The following is a 15,176-nucleotide window of genomic DNA, read 5'->3' as shown; positions in this document are numbered from 1 at the left end:
TAATCTTGTTAATAAACCAATTATTATTCCGAAGCATATAGCAGGATAATACATAAATTTGTCGATCGGTCCTTGATAAGTTGTAAAAAAAAATGTCGCCTACTTGTTTATAATACATTCTTGGTACTATTTTATCTGCGAGGGAAATTTAGCGTAGATTCGCGCGGTCTACAGAGTGGAGAATTAAATTTCTCTGGAGTGGTCAGAACAGGATAAAGTTCGACTTTGAACCGAGTTTGTGTCGCTGTCGGGCAGAAAATTGGACGATAACGGTGAGGGAGAGGGTGAATTTCTGTATGGTTGACAATACAGTATGGAAAGTTGGAGCTCGGCAATGTTTCATCTCTTTTGAAATACCGGTAATTGAAAGTCAATTCCTACGTTAACGAGTAGGTTGTGCGCGTGGTTTTCATGCCGCCGGCCTGTGTGCGAACTGTTTTCACCGTCGAAAAGAGCACACGGTTTTTTTTCACCGTGTGCCTCCTCTTTATCTCCATCGTCGAGTAACCGTTTTTGTAAAAGCCCCGGCGGAGCATCGCGATAACTGGAGAAATTATCCGGGTCCGTGTGAGCAAAGCTTTCCGAACGGCGTGTTTCAGATTCAACGTTGGATAAAGTGTCCATTCATTCTCGCGAAACCCGCTCCCGGAAAATACACACAGAGGCCAGAGAGGAGGGTAGAAAAAAAGACGAAAGGAGACTGAAAGATAGAGAGAGAGAGAGAGAGAGAGAGAGAGAGAGAGAGAGAGAGAGAGAGAGAGAGAGAGAGAGAGAGAGAGAGAGAGAGAGAGGGAGGGAGAGAGAGGGAGAGAGAGTGAGAGAGAACCTGGAAGAGAAACGAGAAACACAGATCGACGATCGTTGAATAGCGATCCGTAGTTCCTTATCGGAGTGCGTTTCCTTTCGATATCTCGTGAACGGGATCTGGTAGCTAGTTCCACGCGAATGGTGCCAAGGGAACGACAAGCTAGACGAGTCCTAAGCGCGAGCTACGTTTCCTGATTTTTATCGTCGCACACAATTTACGGGACAGAAAGCGAAAATGAGCAAGGGAAACGGGTAATTTCTATGGACGTATCGACGTTACCTTTTTTTGGACACGTCTCCGCGTGAACGTCCGGATAATCAAAACCCCCGTATCGGTGACTATCGGAACGCTAAAATGTAAGTACTTTAACTTCGACACCTTCAATGGCTTTCACGAGGTAGATTTGTCTCTTTGATAAATTGAAAAAGATAAAGGAAATATTCGGTCCGGGTTCGACCGGACTTTTTCACAGTTGGTATAAAACATCGGAACACTCGATTACCGTTTATTCGTCCTGTAATTCAATACCGATCCCTTTATGGTGAATCTCCGATTTGATGGACAAATTCACTTCTCTGAGCTATTGTACGATTTTTATAATAAAATTTCTTGTAACTGTTCTATTTTATAGAGCGTTTAAAAAAAATTGCAAATTAGGACAGGGAATGAAAGTAATATTTTTTGAAGAAAAAAGACGTATACAGTACTTCTTATCTGTGGTAACGAATGTTTTGAAAATGTGTTTCTGAGCGCCTGTTAATGAGGAATCCGATATGCACTGGCCGTACTCGCAAAGTTGCGAAGTTTTGAATAAGAAATTGTATATTGCTTAATGGGAAGACTGTCACGTCTAAATTGGAGTTCTTAAAGTGAATTATAAATAATCATTTCACAAAATGCTATTTTAAAGTTATTGCATTTAACTGCCAGAGGAGAGTAATCTTCTACAACACCAACTTGGAAATTATATAAAAATGTATGTGTGTCTATATTTTGTACATTTTATATCGCCTGCCTATTTATGCGTAATTTTATTTTATCACGATATTGGTACAAAACGAATTATTTATATTATTCCTAGATTTCAGATTAAAACAAACCTGCAATCAAGTATGATCTTTCTTTTTTCGAAAGTTGGAAATTCCAATAAACAAAATTTACCGAATCGGCATAGGTTTGAACGAGAAAGAAGAAATGTAACATTTTCTCTACTTATACGCACGAGACACTTCGAAATCGATAGGTAGCAAATACGTTTCGAACGTGCTAATACTTCTAAATGCTTCATTTTTCCAGTCATAAATGCTTCGAATTGTATTAAACGAAAACAAGCATAACAATTTCTATGACTAACCATGTGTCTCTGTTAAAACGGAAATGGGATGCTAACGAAGAGGTCAAACTCGCGAGCGATCGGGCATTGCATGAGCAGTTAAACCGCGTATTCGATATAAGTCGTTTATACCTTTTTCTCGAATTGCTTTCTCGTTTAGCTGTTCATTGCATAAAGCTTCTCCTTTGAAATATAATCAACAAACATGTAGACGTTCTGCGATTAGGGAGAAGATATTTCTCAGTAGAGTCTTTATGCGCCGCGCCGCGCCGTCGTGGAACGTGCAATTGGACGTGTTGCTAATGAGCTTGTAAGTTCGCGTGACTACGCGTCAAGTAAACTACTTTTATGTTACTTACTAATTCGGAACGATTGCAGTTCATAATTGCTTAAGTAAGTAAGCAAACATAATTTATACAATTATTAACTGTTTCGAGACGCCATATCTTCTTTATAGTAATTATCAATTTAATTGGCATATTTTTGAAGAACGTATATTTATTTTTATTAACGATTATTACGTCTGCTTATTATTTTTATCTAATACAACAAATTTTTATCGATGCAAACGATACAATATTATTGGAACTATAATAATACAGTTACGTAGCGAGAGCGTTAATTATTAACTAATAAAGTTCATTTTAAACGAGTATTCGGAGTTTGTGTAGATATGTGAGCTTACAGATTAAAAATTCGTGTGCTTAATATAGCGTTAATTATACGTTTCAATATCTATGTACATTTTGGGTTTCTAATTCGCATGTGGTCAGATTGACGAGTAAGTACAGATATATCCATATTTTAATTTGTGTATATAGACACCAAATTATTTAAATATATTTAGCCAAGTAATTTGTGGAATAAATATACATACAGCTTCCGAAATTTCCATGTTACAGGTAAAATTAACTAATTCCAATCTAATTTCTCTTAACTATATTTACACATTTCGTTAGGATTTATAATTAACCAATAATAAAACAGTATTATTAATAGCAAATATGTGGTTTCTTCCATAGGAAACGAATACTCATACATTAAAAATTGTACGAATTAAGTTATGAATACGTTAATGCACGTAGTATAGGTTTATTCAAATATACGTAAAGTAGAGACATCTCTTAAGCAGTATTTATTTTTTCTTATACTAATTTCTTATAATAATTCTTTGGTCTTAAAATTTTATGGTATATCGTTCAATATTCATTGTACATATACATATATATATATACGTATAAAATGAGATAGATATAGTGAGAGTAGTTCCACGCAACTGGGCCATGTCGTACCTCTTTTCTGGTTATAATCGGAAAAAAGTGTTGGTGAAAAAGCTGAATGGTTGAAAGAGCTACCTTTCCAAGACCATATCATTTTTTGCAACTGTAGCAGTACGTGTGCGTGTTATAGTTTCTTACTTTTTATAGATAGAAACACAAGTAACAGAAACTATATGTACTTTAAAAAGCTATGTAATTATAGTTATATAACTAAATATCATGTGATCCTAAGAACATAGTATTCTTTCCATTATCTGTTTCCGATTTTCAGTTTTTCAGTTTCAGGTTTTCTTCAACACCTTCTCCTAATTATAACTAGAAAAAAGATAGAACTCTCTCACCTGCAAAAGTTATTCTATAGAATACGCATGCCGGGATTGTTAATTGTAAGTTAGGATCATGAGTATTAACATTTGGAACAACCAAGGTACAAAGTTTTTACAAAGCTATTAAAACTTCTGACGCGAAAGTAAGTGTTGCACATCAAGCTCTCATAACTTTTAACGACGATTATATGTTACACGTATCATTCAAAGTTGAAATATTTTCATGGAAAGTAGCTTTACATGAAAAGTATCTGTCAACTTAACAAAGTACATACCGAAGGATAGACTTTCGAGATGATTATTGTTTCCAATTCTTTTGGAAATTCTAACGAGTCTCGCAAAAACTTACACAACATTCTACCTCGAGACAATATTATACAGTTTATCATTTTAATTAAGTTGGTATACAACGACGATTGATTATTTCCAATAGACTCAATGAATATTCGTTTTGTTCCTAACCCTTACCTAACATAGACAACGAAGATTCTACCTCATGCACATCTATCTGAGAATTACAAAAATACAAAAAATTACAAGAAATTACAGAAATACAAAAAAGATACAAATCGTACTAATTGTAAATGTCGCCTCATTTAAAAAATTTCAATAACAAGAGATGTCTCTTTCAAAAATAGAATATGTCAAGTATCTGTACCATCTTAAATTCTCAGAAGAATAATTTAAGCTCTGACATTTAGAGGAATCACCCAGTACATACATGGTACGCAGTAGTTAATGCCATACAGAATGTGCATCTTTGAACGACTTTATCAGTTCGGCGCCGTGGTTGCCGACGCCGTTCTGCCGCCGCGGAATGTCTTGAAAGAGTGAGAGAGCCAGCCCCTTGATGCTACCTCGAAACACTCGTTAATCTCGTTGGTCCAGAAGTGGGAAAGAGAAACGGAAAGGAGAGCCGTAAGCTCTCGCAAGAAATCCTTTGGGAGACTCTATTGACCCTCGTCCCTTTCTCTATATAGAAAAGCAAATAGGTACACCGGTAGGGATGAACGAACGTGATCGGATCGCCTTTCCTGATCTAAACGATGTCTTTCAGAACCCGCTACGCATATGTAATGCGTGTTCACAGAGTTTATGGAATCGTAATAGAGCAAAAACCTTCATCGTTTGAATATCAGTTATTTAAATGCACTCATTTGTCTGATCGTGAAATGGTCTTGGAAAAATCATCGTAAATATCTGAATCGTCAAAAACACCTGGACAGAATTTATCTTGACATTAGATGATTGAAAGTTTCAGGTTATTCTCGAATGATTTTTTCAGATATGCAGCGTATAGAGATTTTTAAGACGATAATCAGATTGAGATCATAGCGGGACTACGATCGTGGTATAATTATATTACAAACTTGGATTCCCGATATTAGTGTTTTAAGTTAGTCACCTCTTGATTTTACGTTATCTTTTTTATACATAAGAAACTTTTTTCTTTTCGCGAACTAGGGACTTTTGCAGTATTATATATACATTATCGACTTCTCAGGTCGAAGCTTCCACAATCCATGCTTTAGTCTTTACTCGGTTTTCCACTACGCTCTTTACGAAATTTATTATCCACGAAGCCTACCTCTGTTTCGATTAAAAAAAAGGACTAAAATTTCGCATAACTACCATGCACGAATTCTTGAGTAGTCACTTTTACCTTTGAATATAGACCGGAATTTAGGAAAGTTCTCGGTCCGCCGCTGTATCACTCGATGTCGTATAATTCGATCGACTTTGCAGGTGATATTATGCGCGTGGAAAACCTATTTACCGTGGCATGGAGCCACCAGCCCGTGACTGTGTTTACAGTCCAAGGAGATTGTGTCCCCTATGTCTACCTCTTCGAAGGAAACGCGAAAGTTTGCACAGTTCGTTCGAGCGAAAGAGGGGGAAGGATGGACGTGGGTACTTGGCCGCCTACAATAGGCGCCTAACAATGAGTTTACCGGCGGCAGCCGAGAGACAATTTCAAGTAAACTTACAGAACGATGGGATTCGTTATCCCAGTTATAAGCTGTGCTGCTGCTGCTGCTGTTGCCTCCGACGCCGTTGCTTCTTCTTACGTTATATAGGGGGCATTGATCTACAGGCCGTAAGAGACGGCAATAGCGTAATGGCTTGATGATTTAAGGACGCAATTAGGCAAAGTGGAGGGTTTCGTGGAAGTTGAACGTGCTCAACCAAGTATCCCTGCGTGTTTTCGCAAAGGCACTAATTATCCTCTCCCGGGCCGGTTTTTCCTTCTACCGGTGCGCGACAACCGGTCGATTTTGTAACGAGCTTTTTCCGCCCGCAGCCTCGCGAAGATGGCAATTGCCAAGTCCCCGGTGAATATGCATATTTTTCTGCCGTATTTCTCTCTTATCCTCGCCTAGTTACCCTGGAGACCGCGTTATCCATTATCATTCGTGCGATATAGAAAATTAAAATACATACTCGTGGCTTTTCGCCCGCCGTGAAACCGTTACAGCCAACGTCAGTTAACGGCTGTCACCTTGGGCGAACATTTTTCGTGAAACGAACATCACAGACGTTGTATTTAGCGTAAAACCATTTCAGCCTGTGGTGGTGCTCTCTCGTTGCTCTTTTTTGATAAAGAGATCTTGGATGTTCATGCAACTTTGAAGCTTTCGAAGGTATCTAGAGAAATCATAAGTAAACCAATCCGTTGTGAATTTGCCAGAAACAAAATTTGTCGTACGTTCGGAATGTACATATCTCTTCTACACAGTAACAAATGTTGAAAGGAAGGGACGAGAGAGTGAGAGTGAAATAATTAGAACTATTTGTGAAACGATTTGCTTAAGGTACGATGCGACAAAGGGGATGCAATTCCGACGAAGAGGAACACTGAAACGCTCTAGCTCCAAGTAAACATTGACTCCTATACCACACAATTCTAAATTGGAACTTGTATATTTGATCACCGCTATTCGTCGTAAGGATTCTCAAAACAATTTCTGAAATTAGAATCTTTTATTATTCCAATTATTTTCTTTCTTCCGTGGAAGAAACATCGTGCGGAGGAGATAATAAAACAAATACTAGAAAGGAAGCAAAAGTGAACAAACAGAGCCGACGAAAGAATCGACAAGGGAAATAATGAGTGAGACGGAGACAAACAGCAAGTGTAGAAGAAGGGAGAGAGGTTGAAATAAGGTGGAATGAAGGGAGAAGGGGTCGTTTGAAGCGGTTTTTTCCGAGTGTACGTAGGTACAGAGCAACACGTCGCTCGTTGTGTGCTGGGAATACCGACCCTTACACGATTAATCACTGCCATCCACGTAGCCCTGCTCCACGTACGGAAAGAAACGAGAAAAGCTCACGAGAAGAGAGAAAGAGAGGACGGCAAAGGGAGAAACGGGCGGATTGTATATATTTCGACTCGTATACCACTGACACTTTGGACAGGAGATGCTTTATTGCCAAGCGAGTGCGGTTCAGTCGCATTTTCGTACTGGACTAGCTGGATAAAGCGCGAACGTTTACCGGTCTACCGAAGAAACACGAACTGACGTCGGTGAAAAACGTACGAATGTTGATGGAGGAGAGAATTTTCCGAATATTTTCGGTCTTATCAAACTGTCATATTTTTCCGCTTGAAAAATGATTATCGACCATACGATATTATATTAACTCTAAGGTAGTCGTGGTTGTTCTGCTAGATATATGTAAAATCATTTTATAAATATCTTGAGATATTTTATAGATTTTCAAATAAAAGTTAACATTTAGTTACCTATTTATATATCTTCTGTGCAAGGATTTGCGTTGCAGCACAGATTAACAGGAAGAAAAATCTCTACTGTTAGTTAATCCGAATGTAATTTCGTTGCATATTACTGTGTTTTGCTTCCATCTCTTTCAAGAATGAATCAAATGTACGTACATACTGAGCAAACTCTTTATTATATATTTTAGTCTTTTGTATTCTTCTTCCCTACGATTCTGTGAGTTTTATTCTATTCTACAATTTTGTATGCAGGTATCTTTTGTATGGAAAGACGTATTAGCTTTTAAAAACTGTGAAACATTTTATAAGAGAATAATAAAATATGTTTTTAATTCAGAGAAAAAGATAGATTTTAAAAAAGTATATCTAAGGAAGTTTAATTCAGTCTTGTCGCGAATATATCTTTAATATTGTACGAAGTGGATAGATTCACAATATCCTTTCGTTCTAATAAATTTAACTTATTGACAAGTCATGGCATCTTCATTTAAAAATTACACAATCACGAATGTAAAACTTGCAAAGACAAATAAACTTCATGTAAATTAGTTTTAATTTATATTTCATAAAAAGTAGGAGTTATCTAATCAAAGAAATCATCGTCTCTAAGAAATTGACAATCTCGGCTAACAGGTTAATAAAGTAAAAAATTATTCGTTCTCTTATTTTTCCTATTTATACGATATTTCTCCTCCATGCAAACCAACTTTCTCATCCCTCCCATAATTATCGACTGTTCCTTTAATAATTATTCACACTACGTAAGTGAAATTTCTCCCACATAATTGGAATTGGAATACACAGCCATTGACGATATTTAAACATTTCATGTCATGCTTCCGTTCCAAGCTATAGGAAAGGCATCAGCGGTAGCGCGGCACGCGGAACTCTTGTCATTGAGAAAAGGAAATGAAGTCTCCGCTTTGACGTAGCGTAACGCCGAGGAACAAGACAGGCTTTAAAAGCTTGCCGAAACAATTTTCGGGATGAAGCGGATGACGATAAATCGTAAACGCGGTACAGAGGAACACCGTGGAAAGAAAACAGTCTCCCAAGCATTTGTTATTCCAGCATCGTACGCCCGGTATATCTATAAAGCTGCGTACATCGAGGGAGAATGCCACTTTCAAAAGTGTTGTCGCATTTTCCATAGTTCCAACCCTCTTCCTCCGCCCCTTGTTCAACGTTAGAAAGTAATTCGCGTGTGTTGAATGCACGTTCGATACTTTCGTCGTATTTCGCAGCGGCTGTGTGCAATGTCTGAGAATATATTTTCATATTATACACGCGACAATGGCGTAACGACGGCGGAACGACAAAAAAAAAAAAAAAAGGAATCACGCGTCGCGACGCATACGTCTTCTTTGCTACTTTTAATTTAAATTGAGTTTTTGCTGGGTTTTCCTCCTTCCTTTCTTCTTTCTTTTTATTTTCCACCCCTTCATGCTGCAATTTAATTGAATGAATTTATTATCGTGCACAAAGCTAAGATTATGAAAGCTCAAACATGTATTACGAACATCCTTAGAAATCGTATTTGTTTTTTAAATAATTTCGTTCACATGCTTTTGTTGGTACGCCGTGTATTCTTTATATGGTTACACGTAAATTAATTTCGTTGGTCGGCGAACGTGACACGTATTTTTACGAGATTTTCTGGAATACCCGGTTGAAATGATGACTAGTGCTGATATTTCTTTAATCATGACTTTTATGTGCTCAGACAATTTGAGAAAATAAATTTGTAGGCATTTTGACGTCTATTATTCGTTATGCTCTCTGTCTATCTAGCCTTGTTGTTAGTTCTCGTATATGTGCAATATACAACGCCCCGTTTTTCTTTTTTAGGATTCCTTTTCATGGATATAACTCAAGAAAGCTTGGAAGTAGAAAATCGAACGAAATATTCTTTCAATGATTATTCAGTTTAATATCCATAAATAATTTAATAAAAACTAGTGAAAAATAAGTTTTTATATTTATTAAAGAATTATTATTCTAGGGGCAATGTGTATTAATTTCTTTTTTGAAAATTAGTAACTGCAATACCACTGACATGGTGAAAAGTCATTGGTGAAGCTGGAAATAATTAAAGGATTAACATTCAAATTGGAATAGCTACTTCACAATTGAATAGAAGCAAAAAAACAAAGAATTCGTATATATTGTTGCCGCTCTCTTTGTACACTGACTGATTAAAAGTTTAATTACTTGAGTAACCTTCTGTGCAAGCAGTGAACTTATATTTCTTTAGAGATTTCCTGTAGAAACTAGGTTCAAGTAGATTCTTCGTATTCTCTCGAAAAGTAGCTTTTCGATCAGAATATACATTTACCTATGTCCTATATGTTTCAAATAGCCTTTGCGTAAATTATATTGTAAATTATATCATAACAAAATATAATAACCTGTTTAAATACGATAAATTTTATCAGATACTTTACAAATCGCTGAAAATATTTCCCATTGTGTAGAATAAAAATTTCTATTCTTCGTATTAAATTTTTTTCACTAACATTTATTGGCAAAATATTGAAAGATAATCGTTTTAAAAAACTTAGAATGGAAATATTTTATCTTATGTTCCTGACTTGTTTTCTTTATTTCGTATCAGTTTCGATATAAAAGTACGAGAACGATAACAAGATTTAAGGTACACTATTCTGACAGATTCAAACATAAATAAATAGATATAAATGAAATATTGTGTAATCTTTCTTAAGTTATCAAAGTTGAAAATTAAAATATCATGAATATATCATAACAGGAAATAACATATCATTATCATTTGTCTTTTTAAAAATTAAAGTTAACTTCTTTGGTAAGCGTTTTGATGTAAGTTATAGCCTGGCGCTTCTAAAGTGGTACTACATCTTGTTATACATCTTATCTCGACAAACTACAGGCAAAAAACGTCCTCTCTTCGAAGTTTCACGGTTACGTAACAATTGGTGCTTTTTTATTCCCTTCGTTTTAAATATCCGGCTCCCGTTGGTACACTGTGTCAAGCAAGGGAAGCTGCCAGTGTTTATCTTTCTCCTTCTATACAGTCAGCAAAGTGTTAAGAGGAAATATATCCAAACAGATGTGTGCATGTGATTTCTCTTGAAATGTTTCATTCGTGTTGATGGTTCGAAGGAACGGAAAATATACAAATTGTGCAATAAACTCATGTGAACGCCATAAAAATCGCGCCGTGAATTCCTTATGAAAATATCGAACAAAGAGAGCAGCCATGCAAATTTGGACAGTTAGAATTATATTAAAAACATAACTAGATACCTTTTATACCATTCTATCGATAAAAAGATAAATTCTATCGCGAAACGGTCACGAAATAACCGACGAATACTTGCGTATCGATGTTTTTCATAATATTCGATAAGCAAACCAGATGTACTGTTGTTTATTCTTCGCTACAGTTAGAGTTATAGGTTCAAAATACAATTGAAAAATCTGCTGCGCAACATAATTCTTTTTATCGTAATGTTAGTATTTCGAAATTATACAATATACGAGGTAATAGATATAATTATTATATATTTATTAGACATGCTTTGAGTACTAAGATAAAGTCTTCATACGTACACTACACATTATTATCTAAATGTTGCAATAATACAAGTTATGGTTGTTTGACTTAGTTATTGTAGGATGGGTGATAACGTGTTTGTTTATACATACTGCGGTGATATGTTTGTAAACAAAAATTGTAGCTGTTTACAGATGCAAATATTATACGCCTCAGTTAAATTAACTGGACCGTACTCCAAACGGAATGAAGTAAATGACAAAGATGTCAATTTAAAACTATCAAGTAGTTCATTGTTTCAATAGAAACATTTTGTTTGTAAATTATATCGAAAGGAAATAAAACATCTTAACGTATGATAGCTTATATATTGCATAAAAAAAGAAAAGGTTGATGTTTAATGGTGATTTAACGGCATGGTGCCATCGTCATCACCGTATAGTACATGTGATAACATCTATATAACTTTGAATATCACTATGAATTTATTATGTACTACGTCAACCTATTTTATTATTTAATATATTTGAAAGCGTGTTTTTATAACAGAAGTAAGAAGTGATGTGCTGTGACAATAACTTGATCCCTTTATATAAAAAATGTTAAGTGTACCTATGTATATATATATATATATACGCATGTATTAAAAGCAGAAACAATTTCATTTGAATACAAAATACGTCACGAATACTGTTATTTTTAATAAATATGTCATATTAAAAAACAATTTTGTCTAAATTGTTTAAATATATCTTCTATCTGTACACATAATGCGTTGATCTAATTCTACAACCGATATCAACCTTTCTTCTTTACTTCCTTGAATAAACTAATATTTTGTTTTGTTCCTAATTAATAACGTAATTAAAATTACACTGTGTTAGAAATTTAATTAATTTACTGTTTACCGTTGTAATATTTTCTTTTTATAATAACGAAAAAAATAATTCCATATTTCTGACACTAACTTGTTGCATTCGAACATTGTTGCATCGAAAACGTCGATAGATAAACTCTTCTTATGCTTACTAAAACTTAAAATTCGCTTCACTATTGACATATTTTTACATCCACGCGAATACGACGGTTTCTTTTCCCTATCCGTACTAAATATTATGATTTCTAACTCCTCGAATACCTTTTTCTTGACTCTCTGTCCATTAATCCTGTTTCTTCATTCGCTCTCTTACATACCACGACAAATTATAATTTCTACTAAAGCATGATGGATATCTAATGAATATATGGATGAATACATAATGGGATACAGTCATGTATCTTAGAGTAGGCTAAAATACGAAGATCGAAAGAAAGAAACGCGGAGAAGAGGGATGAAGGGTAGAAAGAGAAAAATTGGACGGCCGCTGAAGTGCGTAACGGTGCGTCGTTCAATGCTTCTGGCGAGACGATCCACTACGGCTTTTTACATATTACCCTCTTTTTGCTCAAGTCCGTTCCCGACTCTCGATACTTCTCGATGGTTCATGCTTGCGCTCGTAGGCGTTCACATAAGTTACACGTTTTTGAAAGTATACATACCGCCGTCGTAGGTATCGTGCATATTTTTCTCCAGGTTGCTAGACGTTCCACGTGGGTGTATGTACAGCCCCATCCATAAGTCTTAGGATACTAAAATACATTCTGTGTATTACATATGGCCATCGCGATTTTACATTCGTACAAGATAACGATCCAACAGTTTGTAAAGACTATCGCAAGAGGAACATGATGAATTTCTTTAACCTCATCCTTTAACCTAAACCGCGTGAAGAATGTTATATAAATTTGATACGAAATTCAGAGAAAGGCATCGAAACCCTGAATTAAAAATTGGAGTAAGAACAAATATGATGGAAAACTCAATAATACGAGTGTCAGAATTGGTTAAAAATCTTTAAGTTCTATTCATTTTTACGTTCGTTTCAAACTAGCTCATAATTCTTAAAACTTTTAATAATTCCCAAATAACTCCTGAGATTTATCTCCTTTCTTGTAAATATCCTAATATGTATGAACGAATTCTTAAAGATTTTAATAATCCTGCAATCATTTCCGAGATTTATTTGACTTTTTGTAAATGCCTAAATACTTATTACCGAGGGTGTACATGTAACCGCGCGCCGTCCTCGTACAAAGGACGACACGTGGAAAGAGGAAATAAGTAACGTGCGATAATTCAGACGCGCTTGCTTCCTGTCTTCCTGAAACTAATGCCGTGTTCCCGTGTTCTGTGCAAGAAAAGGAATACAGTTTTCGCCCTTTTAGTCCGAGTTGTCCTATTAAAGTGCGATCTTCCGAATACCGTAGCGGTAGCGTAGACAGAGATCCAGACGTGAACCGCTGTGAATGAGGATGGAAGGTAGTTTTATACGTTCGAGGTGGAACGACGATACGGATAAACGACGCAGCGGTAACGAATGATGTCTTCGTAATATTTCACCGGCGTCTTGCTGCCTTTTGCGCGCTTCTCCCCGATCCCCTCTACGCTTCTAGGCACTTCCGGGGTCAAGATTCACGAGACATGAAAAAGGAAAAGGCGGAAAGCGAAAGAAAGAAAGGCGACAAAGGCTGAGCGAAAGAACGGGTCAGGAAAAGATAAATTGGAATCGCGGATGTGCCCTCGTAAAAGCTGCGCTTTGCTGGCCTTTTTGCGATATTCCTAATGAATGCGTGCGTATTTAAGCGGTAAATTGTTTTCTGAAAATTCGAGCATTTCGAGAACAAGATATGCGCACCTACTTTGTAAGATCGTTTGTTAGATCTTTCGGCGTAATAATTGTGAGAAGTGGGCTAGCTTGCTGGTTTAGAAGCTTCTTATCTTCTTGGTTTAGAGAATTTTATAGGTAATATTTATCAAACGTTCTGAAATATAGTTTAGAATAAGTAGCAGAGATATAATGGATGCGAAATCTAACATTTAGTGCATATGATTCGTAAAAACAGATATGTTTATTATTACAGAAGTATTATGTTCTTTGTATAATTCCACATATCTGGTTTGTATTTATACGCATATTACACTTATATTACACGTACGTATCATACCTATCATATGAAAATAGTTTATATACATACGTATGTATATCAACTTATGCTATTCCAACCTATATGATAATCCAAATTCGATAGCTCGCCTTTATATTACTTTTCAATTAACAATATTTAATAGAATATTTTCTTCGCTATGATAATATTCAATAAAATATATGTCCTGCGTTATTTCTATTAATACGAACTAATTACAATTCGAACTACGTAATTCAAATATCTTTCTTTGTGATTTCGCAATATAGAATTTACATTACAAAGCGAGTCAGATGTGCTTCGAACAATATCCCTGGAAAAATCTGGAATTCTGTCCGGCAGGATTTTCAAGTAGAGTGGCTAGATAGCCACGAAAATCCGGCACGGTTAGTTTATTCGGTCATAAATTTCGCGACGCGTAAATCGTGCATAAACGTAATCGCTGAACAGACAGGATACAGGGAACCGTGAATCCGTTACTCATCGAGCACTTAGATTTCCTAACTGTCGTAGGTCGACGTTCACGTCCTCCTCTCGAACTTCGTGAATTGCGTTGTCGATGTGCCTTCGAGCGAGGGATCAGCATACATATGTTGTTACACAGTTCGACACCCTGGCGCCTGCGGACAGCTCAACTGATGCGAGACGGACAAGAGTGTAATGCGCGTCAGAGGGATATCGTAGCTTATGGATAGAGTACGTTTGCGGTTTGCCGAATAGCATTCAACGTCGCTTCGGCCGGCCGTCGACGGAGACGTTACAGGCGCTAGAAAATATAGTATAAGGTCTTGAGTGAGAGCAAGAGGAGGAAGCCGTGGCTCGACAATGGCCCTAATGCGACTGAATGATGATACGTAACAAACCTTATTCAACAAAAAGTTTCGGTCGGCAAATTGAATCCAGAGGGCTTGGATTCTCTTTCTCCCTCTCTGTGTTCGCGTTTTCGTCTCACCCCGAAAGGAGGTGTGGAATAAGATCACGGCGCGACCCGTTGATCGTGTGCGTGCAGAGAGGGCGAGTGGCGATGGTCTTCGTCGAACGAGCGCAAGCGAGAAACGACGCAGAACGAAAGAGACGCGCGATCTTTCGGATGGTTCGGGCGAAGCGCAGTGGTGGGGATAGAAGGGCGGTCTG

This window comes from Bombus affinis, chromosome 9 (assembly GCF_024516045.1).
Source record: "Bombus affinis isolate iyBomAffi1 chromosome 9, iyBomAffi1.2, whole genome shotgun sequence".
Taxonomy (NCBI): Eukaryota; Metazoa; Arthropoda; class Insecta; order Hymenoptera; family Apidae; genus Bombus; species Bombus affinis.
Note: the sequence above shows the minus strand (reverse complement) of the source record.